Source organism: Cupressus sempervirens, chromosome 3, assembly GCF_028749045.1.
Source record: "Cupressus sempervirens isolate cs-2001-9-10 chromosome 3, ASM2874904v1, whole genome shotgun sequence".
Classification (NCBI taxonomy): Eukaryota; Viridiplantae; Streptophyta; class Pinopsida; order Cupressales; family Cupressaceae; genus Cupressus; species Cupressus sempervirens.
Window position 1 is genome coordinate 879,852,304 of NC_143120.1, and position 15,350 is coordinate 879,867,653.

The following is a 15,350-nucleotide window of genomic DNA, read 5'->3' on the forward strand; positions in this document are numbered from 1 at the left end:
AGATATGTGATAACAACTCTCAATCCTGCACTCTCATATCACTCTGATTATGACAGAATTTTGTACTTGAACAGATTTGTTATAGGTGAGGGCTAATTATTTTTTTCATGATTTGTGATAGACTATAGCTGTCTTTTTCTTTTCTTATAAGACATCACATTTCTTTCAAGAAAATACACTTCAAAATGGATAAATCTCACCACTCTTTATATACATTTTTTAAACTATAGGTAAGGAATAATCTTACAATAATAGATTACAAACTTGTACGTTCTAATATTTGCCTGAAAACATTTTTCTTAAAAATATAATAATTTAAATTATCTTACAGGAAAAACAAATCACAGAGTACTTCAAACTCTGGGCACTTGCAATGGTGGAGTAATTGCAGAAAACTATATTTCAGAGACCTTAGTTATAGAAGATCTGAAATACCTTTAAATAGCAATCAAAAATTTAATTGTAATTGAAAATGCACATTATTTTGCAATATAAGCATTTTACCTGACTGATATTGATTTGAATCTCTTAATATGTTCATCAGAGTTATATTACTCCAGGAAGCTAAATGTGCATAAATATGAAGCCTGATCCATGGTTTGAAAATTTGAATCTCAGTACGCAGAGACTGTTTTTTGTCACTATTTTGAAAGATTATATTATCAGATCTTCTATTGTCCGTCAACATTAGTTGATCTCACAGTGTACTCTGAAACAAGCTTTGCAAATGAAGAAGATTTGTTCTCCAGTAGTTTGCTTGGAGAGTCATATTCAACAACATTTCCTATAAAAACAAGTATTCAGTTCATAAACTAAGACAAACAAGAGGATTAGCAATCTCAGACATAGGACAATAGAATTGTTAAGATTTCATACCATCACTCAGTACCAAGACCAAGTCACTATCACAGACCGATGGAATTCTATGTGCTATGGTGATTACTGTGCAGTCTCTAAATTGGTTCTGTATAGTTTGTTGAATAAGCCCATCTGTTGCAGTATCTACTGAAGCAGTTGCTTCATCCAATACCAATATGCGGCTTTGCTTTAGCAACACCCTGTCCAAGCAGACAAGCTGTCTTTGCCCCATACTCCAGTTCTCTCCATTCTCAGTTACTGCAAAACAGTTCAGTGCAGCACATTTGAGACATTTACCCTAAGTGGGAATATAAGCAGTACAATAAGATGCTAAAAGGATTCTGTGTTTCCCACTTCAAAAATACATGAAAGGATAGCTATAGACCGAGAGAATCAAGCTTCTCCTCTTTTAGCCAGACAATTTCCCCCAGCTGGCATTTCTGCAAAGCCTGGAGCATGGTCACAAGCAATGTAAATATTTAATGATATCAGATTTTCACAAGTAATGTGAACATTTAATGATTCTAACATCTTCTTCTTTTTTCTTTAGTTCTTTATTCTTATGATGGATCACCAACACCATCTTTTATTCTAATATTCTGTCTAGCTCCCTATTCTGATGATAGATTGTAGTATATGATCTGAAACATTAATGAAAAAATTTCTATACAATATAATTTTTAAATGGTCCTTATATTCTTTTTTCTAAGAATAAGAGAAAATTAAAAATCAAGCATATATAGCTTACCTTCCAAATCTGGTCATCTGAATAGTCTCCCAATGAATCTAGATTCGTCCTAATAGTACCTTCAAACATTGTTGGCTCTTGTGGAATGATGCTTATTCTGGATCTTAGATCATGCAAACCTACTGCTAAGATATCAATTCCATCAATAACTATTCTGCCTCCTACTGGATCTACAATTCGAAAGAGTGATTGAACTAGAGTAGATTTCCCACAGCCTGTCTGCCCCACAATCCCAATCTTCTTTCCTTCTGGGAAAGTGCATGAAATCCCTTTCAGCACAAGTGGGAGTTGTGGTCCATAATGCACCTGATTATGTTCTTCAAGTTAAATAATGACTGAGAATGCAATAACTAGCGACATTCTGGAACACTAAAAGATTGTTACTAATAACTTAATAACCTGAAGATTGGTGATATCAATGGTTCCACTTAATGGCCAGCAAGAATTCGGTCCACAATTGCCTATAATCAATGGAGGTTCACTGGATATGCATGAGTACTGCACTATTCTCTCTACAGAGATTATATTGTTTACCAACTTGCATTAGTTCCATATTAGCGAGGTTTGTGTAAGGTTCAGAGAGAGACCATATGTTACTGCTAAACCTGCAATGCCTGTTAAGGTCACAATAGTCAGTCAACTTTCATGAATTGTAGCATCTATCTTGCATGTTCAAATTAATCTTATCAAGAATAATTATATCCAACAATGTCTTTCGACTTACTTGGATTAATTACACCTTCTGGCAAGCAAAGCATGAGCACCATAGTGAACACAAATATAAGATTTGATAAAAGATCCAACCGAAAGGAAAGCCACTGCGTGGCCCCAGACTTGTAGATTCTGGGTTTCAAAGATCTATCAATCAAATGTAGATTTGTGTTCATGAATGCAGACTCCTGATCAAAACTCCTGATTGTAGCTGCTCCTGAGAATGACTCTGCAAAATGTTGTATGACAGGAGCCTTGCAAACTCCAATTAACCTAGAAAGTTCTCTAGATGTCACTAGATAATATTGCTGCATGTATGAAAGAAAACATATTCAGAAAAATTTCTTCTCTCTCTAGTTATCAGCACTCAAAATCGTGAAACAGAAAATCATACAAGAAATATTACTCTTGGTCAAATCTGAAATGCAACTATTTTGAAGCATTTTTTTTCAATAAATTGTCATTTCTTTCTAGGCCTAGCTTTCAGAAAAAATTAGTTGTTGACTACTCTTTCTCTGCTTTTACCATAAAGATATTTTACAGGACGGTGGAAATCTATGAGAGAGACCATACCTGATACCATATACAAATTGTAAGAACGGGTATGAACATTATAAAGGCCTGCCAAGCAACCTGTGACATGACTGCAATAATCCCCAAAAGCTCTATAAATATAAAAGCTACAGATCCTAGTTGGAAAGGAATGACTTGGTCCACCTGATTCTGATCATTTGATGCCTGCCAACGAAAAGCATTCACTTTCTAGCTTCAAATGGTTCTCTCTTATTTGCCATTAAAATAGGACACAATAGTAAAATCTACTAACCCGATTCAGTATACAGCCAGTTGGAGTTGCATCAAAGGACATTGGTACCCGAAATATGCAGCTGTGCATTTTGCTGAAAAGTTGTTTGGCACTTTCAAATCCAGTTAGACAAAGCAGGATAGTCCTCACAAGAACACATAATGAACTGCATAATGCCAAAGTTATATAAACCCGAATGAGGAAGGACTTGGTAACCGGAGGCCTTTGATCTTCAGTCAATGGAGTTGCCCATGCCATCCAGTAATTGCTACCTATTTGGAGCAGCTGAAATGCTATGTGCACCAATAAAATGATAGGAACCAAAACTCCTTTGTATGCAGCAGTAATGTAAGACCAGTACACCCACATACTCACCCTGCCTTTCTCTCTTTCTTCTTCTTGCACAAGCTGTGAACTTCTGTCTTTTTTATCTTTTTCATTCTCTCTCTGATGTTTTGATTCAATGTCTCCATGTGCTTTTTCTGTTACCTGGAGGTGTTCATGGATAACAGCTTCCACACTAGTCTTGTTATCAACAGATGATTCTTCAAGGGGTACCTGTGATGAGAGGATCTCAGAGCTCTCCATATCATCGATGGATTTCAATGCTGTCTCATGCGCACCCACTAATTCCTCAAAATGTGTGTTTGATTGTAATATATCTTCATATTTTCCAGCCTGGGTAATCGCGCCATCTCGCATTACCTATAAGAAAGTTTGATAAATACCAGTTGTCAACTATCTTTTTATTTTATTCTTTTTGAATATGAAATCTGACAACGTTTAAAAATAGGACTAAAGTTCAAACCCACCATAATGAGGTCCGCTGCAAATAAAAACTCAACTTGGTGTGTAACATAGAGTACAGTTTTTGAACCCAGAATACCAAGTAGACATTCCTGTAAGAAAAGAAAATAATTTTGAGACATTTTGGAAGTATGAACATGAAACAGTAAGGAACACATTAATTGTATCAATGCAAGATAGTCTATGGTACAATATACTCTGTTTTATTTCTCTTTGTAAAATCTTGTTTTTGCTCTTATTTTTTATCTGTGAAATTTTGTTTTTGCTCTTATTTTTTTCTCTGTGAAATGTTGTTTTCTGCTACTCAATTTGGTAACTAAGTTAACAAATTGAAATTCAAGTGTTATCTCTTATAAAGACTAAAATAAGAATGTCTGAATATTATGTATCTTGACATATGCAAACTCTACTATTTTTACTTTGAGAAGTGTTGATTTCCTTCTACTCAATTCGACAACTAAACAAACAAATTCAAGAACATCATACCTGGAAAATGTGTGTCCCAGTATGTGCATCAACAGCACTGAAAGGATCATCGAAAAGATAAATGTCGGCATCTTGATATAAAGCACGTGCAATCTGTATTCTTTGCTTTTGCCCTCCACTCAGATTTATTCCTCTTTCTCCAATTTCTGTTTGGTCGCCATAAGGAAACATTTCAAGATCTTTATTAAATGCACAAGCTTCCAGTACACCCTCATACCTCGCTTTCTCCCATTCCTTCCCAAAGAGAATATTGTCTCTGATTTTTCCACTTTGGATCCATGGAGTCTGACTAATATAAGCTTTGGTGCCACTTATCTTTACAGTACCTGACATTTTGGGTATTTCCCCTAGCATGCAGGATAGGAAGCTTGATTTTCCTGAACCAACAGTTCCGCACACTGCAACCCTCATGCCTCTCTTTATGTGTACATCTAAGCCTCTTATAGTTGGAGTGGGTGCTGTAGGATCCCAAGAGAATACCCTTTCTTCGATCTCAATTGCCAATTCAGTTGAATCTTTGGAGACTTTGCCTACTGCATCTTGTTGCTGCTCTTCCTGTTTCAAAAAATTAGCTAAACGATCCAATGACACTTTGCTTCGAGCAATCACAGATATGAAATCGGGAACGTAATTTATGGCTTCCTTGAGAACTTTGAACGTTGCAAGTGCAGAGAGAATTCTGCCTGTTGTTAAAGGCACACCTATCATCATGCATGTACCAAAAGTGACAACAGACACAAATGTATGTGCTGCCCAAAAAAAAATGTTGTCCCAGAAAATGCCAAAAAAAACTTTTTTAGCCAGCTACACTCTTCTCCCCTTATTGTTTCGAGTTTCAGCAAAAATCTGGACTCCCATGCTTGTAATTTTAAGATTCTCATGTTTCTCAGTGTCTCTGATGTAGCCTTCATCCTTTTATCTTTTTCTTCCATGATCTTTTTGTTATACTTTTCTTGCATTTGCACTAGCGGATAATTTGCCATCATGATTAACACTGTAGCTGCCACTCCTGCAAGAGAGGCCAATCCCAGTTTCTGATATAGAATAACCATTGCCAGAAGAATTTTCAAAGGTAGAACCCAAATGTCGTGAATGTGCCAACTGAACTCTTCAATACGCTGAGCATCCACGCTTATGTAATTGATTATCTCACCACTTGTATGCTTTTGTCTTGACAGACTGGAAAGCGTCAAGTCTTTCTTGTATAAAGACGCTGTCAGTGCTGCCCTAATGTATATGCACATGTGAACTGTTGTGAACTTCAAATGGCATTGTGACAAAGATTCCACAAGCTTTGCAAGAAGAAGTACACAAGCTAGAATAATGCCTTCACTAGATAACTTTTCCTTTTTAACAAGACACTCAACAAAGTTATCTATAAAGCTATGTTCCCCGGGGACGCATACCCAGCCTAAAATCTGGCATTTCGGGAACGACCCGGGGACATCCCCAGCGGTCTCCAATTTTTTTTTTTAATTTAAAATATTTTTTTAAAAAAATTTTTTAATGCAAAAAAATTAAAAAGTGAATATTAAAAAATAATTTTAAGGCTCCTTACTAGGTCGCCGAGGTGGGCCCCACCCCTCCAAATCCGGTAGAGGTAGAATAGGAGCAACAGTCTGCTTCATTTTTCTATGTTATGTTTTTTATGTCGAACATCAACATGATTATGATACATTGATACTTAATACTTTATGGCAGCCCTCTAGCCTTTGGTCGTATAGCTCTAGGCATATTCAGATTTATCATGTTTATCATTATGATATTGTTCACTGATATTGATATGCATTTTAACAGTTGAGTACTAAAATTGGATATTATTTCCTAGATGGCATTCAAATGTTGTATGTTATGGTTTATAGTGTTTAAATGACATGCATTGTGCTTAGTTTTATATGAATGACATATATATTTGCAAATTTCAATGTATATTTTAAAATTTTCCTCTATATATATAGCCGTCCCTGTTTGCCATCCCCCCCCCCCCAGTTTCCAAAATCGCCAAAAAAATTTGCCATCCCGAAAACTCGTCCCGCTGTCCCCCGCAGTCCCCGTACCAGAAACACGGGGGAACATAGCTATAAAGTAAGGACCAACATATAATGAACATGAATTTATCATCATCAACAATCCTGTAGAGAGTATATCCCTCACAGCAATGATAAATAACATTTTTGCTAATGATGAGCCACTGCCTTTGGTGTCTAATTGATTTCTAAATTTATGATAAACATGGTCAGCCTTGTGAACGTCTACAAGTAGGGGTACATCATCTATGTCCAAAGGCTTCTTATGGCCAACATCAAGCAGAGGCTTCATCCAAGAAAATGACAATCGGCTGAGAAAGCTTGCTCTTGCATAAGGAGTGGCTTTCGGTTTAAGGTTTTTGGGATTTTCTGAAATGTCGTTCAAGAGAGGTTCTTCAATGCTTTCAGTTAAGGAGCTCATACCAGTTCTGCCACACAAACTTGCATAACACAAGAAGGCTGAAAGGAAGAAAGCCACAATTTCAACCACAATATTTGGGGTAATGTGATTTTGTTCCCTCATCTCATGAATATTGAGGAACAAAAAATACACATAAACAATCAACGATGACATCCACCACATCCGAAGCAGAAGTGGGAAGTTATCTTTACTTTCTTTGTTAAGGGAATAATATGCATAGACTGAAATGATGGCCCAAGCTATGGCCTGAAAAACATACTCTCCTTGGGCTCCAATATCTTTAGGCCTCGCCCTTGGCCACCAATATAAAGTGCTCCATATTCCAAGTATGCAATACAACACTGATAGAGATACACAAGTAAGTAGAGCCATTTTATGGGTAATCCCATATTGCAACTTCTTGGAATAAGTAGGTTTCAAAACAGAGGACTCTGGCCTTTGTGAACAAAATATACATCTTTTCCAGGAAAAAGGAAGGACAAGACTAATAACAAAGGCCAGGTGAAGCACAATTGCAAGTGCATGCCACATGTAAGCTCCAATGATGCTATTTGCGGGTTCTCCCGGCTGCTCATCTTCACCTAGACCCGACAATAGCTTTGCCCAAATGAACTCCATCTCTGCATGAAACATAGCAACTTTCTCACAGAATTGATGATACGGTGGGGTTATGGAAAAACATATATATTCAGTTTAATTACCATAAATATGGATAAAAGATATCAAAAAAACAATTATGTATATTTTCATGTTCTTAAATTTTGGTTTATAATTTGATAAGTACATCATCTCTGGGGAGAAGGGAAAAATCTATAATTAGCTGTAATATAAGTTGAAAAATAAATAAACATGAAGGTTCATCAGGAAGATCAATGATTCGGTGTTAACATCCTCCCTAGTAGAAGGTCCTGAACTCAACTCTTAAATTTTAAGATGCTGTCGAACCGAAGTCGGCAATACATAACCAAGCTAAAATTCCAGTGTCAGCACTAGAGTGGAGGGGATGATGAAAAATGAACCAAAGATTTATTCATCTCAGTGTCAGAGCATTGGACAAACAAGTGAGAGATCCTAAGTTTTAACTCCTAATTGATCGATGAGATACAGACATTATGTCAACATTAAAATCAGTTGTTCACCAGTTGGGATACAGAAATCAATTGATCACCAACATTTTTGGGCAGCAATTGGCATGAGCGGTTCCCCTGCTGATGCTGGTGTTGTTGGCATGAGCATCTCTGTTCTTTGACTTGTGTTGGCTTGAAATTATCGTACATTGTAGTTGAAAATAACAAACTACGCAGAATTATGCAGATCATAAAGATCAAATGCTGAAATTTGCAGAAAAATACATAATTGTTTAGCGGATGAATGAAAAAAAACACTTCTAATCTAATTTGAACTAGCAACGATGCATAACACTGCGTAAGAGATGAAAGACCAAAGGAATCATCCCATCCATTCATCCCGCCAGCGAATAGTTGCAGACTTTTCCTCACCTTTTACCGTCGTCACTTTTGTACTCGGGGGCACTGTTGCCTAAAAGTAGGAGACCTTCAAGTAAAAATCAAAGACCACTTGGACCTTTCCACGAGACACTCTAACTGGAGCGGTGACATGTTTATTACGCTGTAGGCGTTTTCCATAGGAGGCGGAGCTAAATATTCAAATCAACGGTGCAGACTCAATAGCCCTTGGACGACCACCGGATGGATCGTCAACCATTCACTATTTTTTCTTACAGCGCACAAAAACTTTATTGTAATTGGACAATGGGCATTGGGATCCGTTCTGCACGGTACAGTTAATCTTCCACAGGGAAAGTATTAAAGACAAAATAAAGTCAATTTTTTTTGTTTTTCAGATTTATGAAAATATAGTGATTTTTTTTCTAAATTTGTTGTTGTTTTCGACTACAAATTATAAAGATCATGAAGATCAAATGATGAAATTTTCAACATTTTTGTGGAATGATAGTTGCAACGGTTCTGAGGTCGTTTAAGTTTCTTGGCACATTTAAATTTCTTGATACTCGATGTGATTTGTCTTTTCTACTGTAAAAATTACCCCTGCTTTTTGCCCAAAGCTCATTTCTGACATTTTCAGCGAGTGAGTACGGATGCCACTTTTTTAATTTGATAGATGAATTTGTTCTCTCAACATCTGTCTTTTATGAGTGATCTTGCTGATTCAGGAAGACGCAGCTATTCTCCCTAAAAATTGCACCATTGACTAAATTTCTTAAAAATGAGAACACAATGGAATTTTTTGAAATTTTCAACATTTGATCTTCATAATCTGTATTGTGATTGAAAATAACACAATTTTTGAAAAAAAATTGCTGTATTTTCGTGAATTTGTAAAAGAATCATGTTTGACTTTTTTTTTTGTCTTTGGTACATTTTGTCTGGATGGAGATTAGCCAGGATGAAAGCTTGTTTTGAAAACAGGTTTTCACATTTTTCAATTGTATAAGAATTATTACTCCTGGCGCAAGTATAGATGTTAACATCCCATTTTTGCATTCACTTGTCATTTTGTTTCATCCATATGCCTTTTAGCCTGTCAAACTTTTCATCCTTAAAAACACCAGTTATCAAGAAAGCCCATAAATTCAAGCCGGAAATGCGGATAGTCATATGAAAAGACAGATTCATAGTTCTTTAATCCAGAAGAGCTGTCATAAGAATTGGAGCAATAATTTAACCCGATTTTCTCCTCCAGACTTCTCATAACCCCGCTAACAACTTTCTATCAATTTCTCCTTCTCAACATGGGGAAGTTTTGGAGAATCCAGTAGAGCCTCATCCTCGAGACACCGTTTCTTTTGCAGGCCAACCATGATCAGAAATCTAAAAGTTTAGAAGCAGGGATAAAGACATATAAGAAGCTCATAAGTTTATCTTTTGTAAATAATTTTTGATGTCAAAATTAGAATGAGGACCATATTAGAAATAGGAATCTACAATACTATTTTAAAAAATAAATAGTTAGTTTGCTATGAAATTATCTTGTTATGAAATCATTTTACGAATGTCAAATGGCTTAGTTTTAATTGATTCTAGTTTTGATTATATTTATTTTTTAACATCAACATTTTAGATCATACTTTATGATTATTTATTAAAGAGATATAACTAAAAGATATTCTAGCTTTGATTGTATTTATTTTCAACATCAACATTTTGAATCAAATTTCATGCTTTTTGTTACAGTGTTCAAAAGTTAAGGATATATAAGAATGACTAAAAATAACCTAATAAATTTTAGAAATCTTGATAACAACAACAACAAAAGGTTCCTCTTCTGACACAATTGAAGAGAAGATAGGTAATAATTTTTTAGAGTCACTTTATACATATTGATTGCATTTGTTAGAAAGTTTCCACAAAATCTCAACAAATCTATGTCGGCATATTCTATGATTATAAACTAAAATAAATTGATTATATTTTTTGGTTAATTTTAAATCTCTATTTTTGATGCTCTATTTTTCCTATTTTTCAAATCAACAATTTGGTCCCATCAGCCCAAAAAGGAAATATTAGTTTAATAATCTAAATATAATAATTTTAGAATTCATAAATTTTTAAATATTAATGAAAAAATATTTAATTGTAATTATATTACAATTAAAAATATTATTAAATAATTAATTTTGAAGAATATTGTATCATATGTCATTTTTCTCTCATTATACTTACAAGTTTTACCATTTACATTTATATTATAATTATTTGTTTAAAAAAAATATTTAATACATTTATGAAAAAATATTTTAGTTTTTATAATAGAAAATTTATTAGAAAAGTACTATAAAAAGATGGATTAAAAAATATGAAGTTTTTAATATATCTTCAATATTCTAATCCTTCTCTCAATAATATAGGTATCACAAACTTTAATATATATAATAGTGAGTGTCAATTATATTATTTACAATTAATTTAATATCAATTTTTTTTTATGAATAGACTTTTTTCATTGGGATACAAGATCACCCAGCGATGTCAGATTTTTAAAAAAACAAACATAATTGCAAATTTTTTTTATCATTTAATATTGAAATATTTTTTATAGAAAAAATATTTTTAATAATGAGTGCATTTATTTATTTAGTCTAAATGACACAAGAGAGGTTTTAAGGGATATTAAAATGAATTTCTATTGAAATAATATAAAAGTAATACTTAAAACATATTCCTCATCAATACCTCCTTTACTGAAGTTGTTTTATTTGATTTTTTAAATTTATTTTTGATGAATGAGTTTGTTGTATTAGGAAAGATTCTTTATTATAATTTATATAAAAAGAATAAATTTAGGTAGGTTGAAGTTAATTTATAAAATTATTTTGTTGTCCTTCAAAAGATAATTTATATAAAAGTATGCTAAGTTTGGGTCCGTATATGTTTTGAATATAGTAAAATCATAGAAATTTGACTAAAATTTGAAAGTGCTATCTCGTAAATGCAAACATAACATAAGGAGATGATGAAATTAATATGAATGTGTATGAGAGAGAGAGAGAGATGGATGGATTGATGGATGGATGGATGCATGCATGGATGGAGAGAGGGAGATATGTCTACAAATGGAGATAGGATGGGAGAAAGAAAGTGGGGGCACAAGGTCAGGGGACTCAGAAACACATACTAAAAAGACCTTTTATAATTATATGGTGTACCCATTGCACATTAAAGTGTGACTGTTACTTCTATATTTTAAGTTACTTGAAATCCAAAGATATGTTGCAACCATTATTAAGTTCATGTTATAACTAGAAATACTATTACATTCATTAGTCTAATTAATAAGATTTATTTATTTAAAATTTTGAAAAAGGAAAAAAGATACATTAAAATTGTTATTAGCTCTATCAAATAAAGGTAAAGGGAAAAAAAAATTTGAAATAAAAATTAAAAATATATTTTTGTCTAGTGTTTTTGTAAAGTTCATTTGTATTAAATGTATTTTTTTGATGTTTCAATGTAGAGAAGACATTTATAGCAGGTAGAGATCATACAAAAAATTGTGCATGCAAACATCTATTTTTTTGTTTAGGATAACAAAGAAGATGAATTACAAATGATGAATATTCTTTACAATTTATAATAAAATATCAACTGTAATTCATTACAATTTATCAAACAATTGGGATTGTTTTAGTAGTAAATTGTTTGTCTTGTGAAAATTTGTGGCTATGTTCCTTTTATTTCACATTTTTCTAATTTTTTTTTTAAATTCCATGAAATGTTTTTAACCATTTTGAATGGTTAAGTTTTGAAATATATAGTTGATGTAAAAGTGTTGGGGGGGAATGAGTATTGCAACACTTCTACACCAACAATATATTTCAAAACTTAACCATATGCATTCACAAATAACTAAACTAAAACATAAACCACATAACAATGAGAAACTCATAATACCATGATTTATTTTCAAGGAAACCCTAGCCAAGGGGAAACCCATGTGGGGATTGTACCCACAACTATATTCTAATATGAAAGTTCTTTGTTAGGAGTTTTGACCTTGTTAGAAATCATTACATACATTTAGTACATTACTCCTTTTAAGAGGACTAGACCTTACTAGAGGTCTCAGTCATGTTAGGAGTTGTATTACAATGAGATCTCACTACTCTATAATGATTTATAATCAATACAATGAGTAATAGATACAATACCAAAATTGATTGTTCTCATATCCCAATATTTGATTAGACTTTTGAATATCTCGCATTTGATTTCGACCATACATCAAAAACTCATTTAATCATCAAAAAAACATCATAACATCATCTATAAAGCTTTAATGTCATGTACATACCCTTTCCATACTTCACATCTAAAAATTGATTCCTTTGTATACCTTTCCAATTACTTTATCCAGTTGGCCTTAATGATAAAATGTGTAGCACATTTCCAAAATTGAATATTAAGACTTGCTAATTGAGGGTTGACATCTAAGATGTCATCCCTACAATGACAAGTAATTGAATTGATAAGGAAATTAAACTCCTAGGCCAAAATACATGATCTTTGTCACTTTCCATGTATTCTACAATATACAACTTGTTTACATATTCTTCAATCAAAACATGTGCCAATTGGCATCTTAACATACACATGAATGTACTAACATTATATTCAGTCATCATTCTAACCATATCCAAAATTGTGGCCAATAATACTTACTCTTTTAAGCTCCTGATGAAAACAATCTAACTGCTGACACTCTTCCTGTGATTTACCTAGTCAATTTTCTTGATAAACCATAACCAAACCTAATCATTATCCCAAGTGACCTTACCAAATGATTATGGTTCCATCAATGAAAAGTCACTTGCCAACAATGATGTCATTAATTGCATACCAATTTAGTATAAAAAAATTTTTGTGTTGCATATCAAGAAGATAAAATCAAGAATGTTCATTGTGTATCTGACTGCCTGGTATTAACAATCCAAAATACTAACACCCACCCTTAATACAAAAAACCAGTTGTACTGGCTATCCACAAATTTTTTTAATCAAACATTATATACTCTAAAATATAAAGATAAGATGATTTATTCATTTCTACTGGAACTAGAAGTAGTAAAGAACACTATAGAGGGTATGAACAGATTGGTTGGAACCTCATTATCTGGATCTAGGTACCTCCAATTCCCTTCCTATTCGAGCTTTTGTAAAAGTTGGGAAAGAAAGATATTGAACTCATCAATGTTTTTCATAGTGGTATAGCCATGAGCTATCTCATGTTTCTCTACAGTGACTTTTCCCTCTTGCAAAATCTGTAGGAATTCGGACTCTTTAAGCTTAAGGACAATAATGACCTATAATACAACATTAGAATATATAAACCTCCTTGGGGACTCAACAAGGCACCTAATTTTTCCCTAAAATATATAATTATTCCTATATTTCCAAATAGTCCAAAGCAAGATAGTAAAAAATATAGACCAAAAAATATTGCACCATTTGTTGTTGGTAAGAATTTTACCAAAAATAACATTTTCCATAGTAAAGTTGTTGTCAAGAATAAACCCAAACATCCCCCAAATATCTTGTGCAAAGAGGCATCAGAAGAAAACACGGTGCACAACCTCAGGTTGTTTACACACAAAGAAGATGTTAATATCCCCTCGGGTTTCTTGAAAGACAGTTTGTGCAACAAAAGTCTCCAAAGAAAGCAAAGGAGTTTAGGTTCAATAGGTCTTACCCTCATATTGAGAAGGCACTTCTTCCAAATGGGAGGTTCAAGAGTAAGGTTCTGGCAAGAGTTTCGATGCTCAAGAATGTCTGAGGAGGAGGTAAGATTCAAGTAGATCTACTTATATTTGACTAGGTGGAGGGGGTATGAACCAAGATAGAAGAGTTTAAAACTACAGGAAGAAAGGGAGCAACAAGAAAATCTAGATCCTTGACTAGATAGTACATTTTTTACTAGACAATAGGTTTTCCAATGAGTTTCTAGCAGGCAATATCTTTCTTTCAAATATAGCCACTGAATTAAGGCATTATTACTATATATATCACTAAAAGTGGAAATTCCAACTTTAGCCCATTCTTGTTGAACACCCTTGCACAAGTATAAGTGGCTTTCCATTTCTTCTAAGGTTCCACTATATAGAACCATGTCCACACCATTTATTTCCTTTCCCTTTCCTCAAGATATTACCTAGTAAGGGTCTAACTCTAGCCTAACCTTTCCACGATCTAAATACATTGGATCCTCCCACCATGGTTTTACCTTCCAAGGATAAGAGGTCCAACATGTCCAACATTCTCCAACTTTAGCTCAACTAGAGTACCCCCTAATAATATAATTCTTGACAAGAATTTTCCAAGGTTCATGCCCTTGAGCAAATTTAGCAATCCACTTAACTACCAAGGCTATACCTTTAGTTCTTAGTGTAATACCCCAAAATTGGCTCATTGCCATGATTACCAATTCTGGTCTATTATGATCAATTCTAAAGTCTTATTTCACTAGGCAATTCTTACTCTGATATTCGCTACTTGGCTTAATTGTCAAATGCAGAAAAACCCTAATTTGCATTAATCATGCTATTTATTTAATTGCTAAGGTATTGACTCGTATTAGTCACATTAAACCTATTGATTATGATTTTATTTAATTTAAAGTATTTATACTTCAATTAAATTAAATTATCTCCTAAGGAGAATGTACTAAGGAATTAAAAATATTTAATTTTATAACTATGCTTATTTTAATTAATTGAATGTAATTATTCAATTAAATAAAAAAGGCATTTATGAGGTCATATCTCATTTTATTAAATTGAATATCTTTCCCAAATTCTATTTCTCAATTCAAAATGGAAACTCTAAGTTAACTACTTCTTGAAATTAGAATTAATCTAGTTAACTTGCTCTCACACTTATGACAAGTTCAATTAACTATTTATCACACTTAGATCTGAAACAGTTAACTTCACCTGTACGAGGAAGTTTCCAT

The 15,350-nt window shown here is 33.4% G+C and overlaps 1 pseudogene across 1 annotated transcript; it reads right to left on the reverse strand.

Moving 5' to 3' along the window:
- Positions 1–486: 486 nt before the first annotated feature.
- Positions 487–7,481, reverse strand: LOC149569598 (putative ABC transporter C family member 15; annotated as a pseudogene). The gene is made up of 11 exons (XR_016362782.1): positions 6,490–7,481; positions 4,416–5,798; positions 3,935–4,021; positions 3,144–3,827; positions 2,891–3,055; positions 2,331–2,625; positions 2,006–2,220; positions 1,607–1,912; positions 1,244–1,307; positions 877–1,116; positions 487–784 (listed from the first exon to the last, which is right to left on the reverse strand). The product of XR_016362782.1 is annotated as a putative ABC transporter C family member 15 (transcript).
- Between the last annotated feature and the right edge of the window lie 7,869 nt (positions 7,482–15,350).